The following is a 3,482-nucleotide window of genomic DNA, read 5'->3' on the forward strand; positions in this document are numbered from 1 at the left end:
TTCATATTCAAACTTCAGTCTCACAAACAAAGCAATACAAAACTTCAATGTCAATCTAGTGGGAGAGGGGATGGGAGATATGTCTGCTCTCACACCCCCGTCTTCTCCCCCTTTCCCAGACAGAAGCACCCTCGGTTTGGAGGGTGAAATCTCCTCCCTTGGCTCTTTTGGACAGGGGGCGGTAGGTGCTACTACTGAGGTTGCTGCTGCTTCTCTAATGCCAACAGATTTTCTTCCCCCTCTAGAGCTGTCTGTGTTGGCTCTCCCTAAGTCACATGTCCCGGCTCACAGTCTCCTGACAGAGGGTCAGGCTCAGGCTCAGCCTCTTCTCTCCCTCAGCCCAAGTGGTCCTCTTGTCTAACATTCTCTTGTAGGTGAAACTGGCAAGATGGCTCAAGCTCAGCTACTTTGTCTACTCCACTTACAGGAAATCCTATCCTTGCAGTACAAATGGTGGAAATGTAGTCTGGAGCCTCTTTAAGAGTGAATTAGAAAAAAAAAAAAAGTGAATTAGAGCACTTTGTAGGAGGCAAGGGGAACAATAGAAAACAATCTGTCATTAACTCAAAAGGAAGGCACTGTCCCTGGAAGTAATGCAATTCCAAGCTGAGGTGTGGAGCCGATTAATTAAGCTACCAATTCATCTCCTAACTCCAAACATTAATGCCCAGTACACAGATAAAGAATACATCAGGTGCTTTAATTGGTAAGACAGATACTACGTTTGATTTTAGCTAATAGACAAAGAAGAGATAACAGTTCTACTTAAGCTACACCCGTTCCCTTTCACACTTGTGGTGGAATATACCTTCAGAGCCCCCCACCCCTCTCCAGTGCTCCAAATCTTACCCTGATATTGCTCTAGCCTGATATAATACTCCCGAAGAAACATCTTCCTCACTGAAAATCAGTTTTGATGTCTTGTTCCTGAGACCTTCTCCAAACACCTCCCTTATTTACTTACTCACTAAACTTAATTGATCAACTCCTTCTTCTCAGCTCCCATATTTTCTGTACACCTTGGGGAGTCAAGGGACAACTCTGGGACTCAAGTTGATAGACTTTTTTTTTCTTCACTTTTTATTATGAAAATTTCTAAGCATTAACAAAAGTAGAACAAATAGTATGATAAACTGGCATGTTCTCAACACCCAGATCAACAATTATCAACTCATGACTAAGCTATACCCTAACCTACCTTCCCTTCCCCCTGCCATGTGTCTAAAATAAAAGAACTCTTTTTGTTGTTTTAAACATAACTGCAGGGGTTTCCCTGGTGGTCCAGTGGTTAAGAATCGGCCTTCCAATGCAGGGGATGCAGGTTTGATCCCTGGTCAGGGAACTAAAATCCCACATGCCACGGGGCAACTAAGCCCACGTGCTGCAACTACTGAGCCCGTGTGCCACAACTAGAGAGAAGCCTGCACACCACAACAAAGAGCCTGCACGCCGCAACGAAAGATCCCACGTGCCACAACTAAGACCTGACACAGCCAAAAATAAATAAATAAATAAATAAAGTTCTAAATCTTAAAACTTAAAAAACTGCAGTACTGTCAACATACCTAAAAAATAAATAGCAATTCTTAATTATCATTAAATATCTAGTCCATATTCAAATTTCTACAGTGGTCTCATAAATTGGAATCCTAACCAGGTTTATCTTTTGTATTTGATTAAAACATTTATTGCATGAATCAGATTATACTGGATTATGCTGTGGTAGCAAACAGCTCCAAAATCACAGTAGCTTAGAACAACTTGGGTTTCTTTCCTGTTCATGTGAATTTCCACTGTGAGTCAGCTCTGCATCCTCTTCACTCTTGGCCATGGGCTGAAGAAGCAGTCCCTATTGGGATACACCCACTTCCTGGCAGATGGAAATGATGAATGGTTGAAACACAATGACTTTTAAAACTTCTGCTCAGAAGTAGCAACCATCACATCTGCTCACATTTCATTGGTCAGAGTGTCACATGGCCAAAGCCAATGTCAGAGGGGAGAAGGGAAGAATAAGTCTCCCACAGGAGAGGACAGCAAATACTGGGAGTAATACAATCGATCATACCTTGTAAGGTATGATAGATTTTTAATTTATGGGTTTAATTTATGGGTTCCCTTTCTCATCTCTTTTTTTTTTTTTTCCAATTTTCTAGCTGAAGGAGTTGGGTCATTTATGCTGTAGAATTTCCTATATTCTGGATTTTGCTAATTGCAGCCCTGTGCACATTTATTCAACATGTTGCTTTGTCACCTCTACTTCTTCTAAACCTGTGTTTAAATATAGAGGCATTAGCAGATGCAGGTTCAAATTTTGGCCAAGTATATTTTCTAGGTGATCATGTGTGTTATGTTAATTATCTCTTGCATAATGAATAATCCCAAAATTTGGTGGCTTAAAACAACAATAATCATGTATTATCTCATGGTTTCTGTGGATCAGGGATTCAGAGAGGGCACAGGGGGATAGCTTGTCTCCACTTTATGATTTCTGGGGTCTAGCTGGAAAATTCAAAGGCTGGAGGACTAAAATCATCTGAAGGCTTGGCTGAGGCAGAAGTTTGTTCAAGGTGGCTCACTCACTTGGTTAGCAAGTTGGCGTTGGTAAATTGGTCTTTTCTCTCTGGGCCTGTCCACAGGGCTGCTTGAGCATCCTCACACATGATGGCTGACTTCCCCCAGAGTGACTGATCCAAAAGACCAAACACTGAAGCAGCATTGCCTTCTATGACCTAGCTTATGAATTGATACACTGACACTTCCACTGGTCACAAAATCGGCCCATATTCATTGTGGAATGTCTACACAAAGGCATGAATACCAAGAGAGAAGATTCACTGGGGGCCATCTTGGAGGCTGGCTACTATACGTATCAAGTGGTTTTTGATGTGAAAATAATAATTAGGAACAATCTATATCATGTTATGTGAGACAATGGTTTCTAGCATTTGGAATGTCATGATCCAGTAGGATTTCAGGCAGGAAATAGGGCCTAAAAGGAACTATTAGATCTTTATTTTACCATGTAAAGCCATTTAGAAAGAGTAATCTGTTAATTCTACCATTATCATTTTTATCATTTTTTTTTTTTAAAAAGGCCTTTTTCATACAGAAGTACATTATCTCAGAATGAAGAATGATCATTTTAGATGTGAAGCATAGAGAACTCTCCTAAACTGCTGGTGGGAATGTACATTGGGAATCCACTTGGAAAACATTCTATAGTCCAGTTGAGAATTCACATACTCTATCACCCAACAATTCCACTCCTAGCTATACACCCTAAAGAAATATATACATACACACCTGTAATCCTGTACAAGAATGTTTACAGCAGCATGTGGAACCTAGAAAAATGGTATAGATGAACCGGTTTGCAGGGCAGAAATTGAGACACAGATGTAGAGAACAAACGTATGGACACCAAGGGGGGAAAGCAGTGGGGTGTGTGTGTGATGAATTGGGAGATTGGGATTGACATG

The 3,482-nt window shown here is 40.9% G+C and overlaps 1 non-coding gene across 1 annotated transcript; it reads right to left on the reverse strand.

Annotated features, from left to right (window-relative positions):
* Positions 1–568: 568 nt before the first annotated feature.
* LOC112064600 (U2 spliceosomal RNA) lies at positions 569–754 on the reverse strand. The gene has a single exon (XR_002891560.1). It is a non-coding gene; the product is annotated as a U2 spliceosomal RNA (small nuclear RNA).
* Positions 755–3,482: the final 2,728 nt, after the last annotated feature.

The sequence above is a fragment of the Physeter macrocephalus genome, chromosome 2 (assembly GCF_002837175.3).
Source record: "Physeter macrocephalus isolate SW-GA chromosome 2, ASM283717v5, whole genome shotgun sequence".
Taxonomy (NCBI): Eukaryota; Metazoa; Chordata; class Mammalia; order Artiodactyla; family Physeteridae; genus Physeter; species Physeter macrocephalus.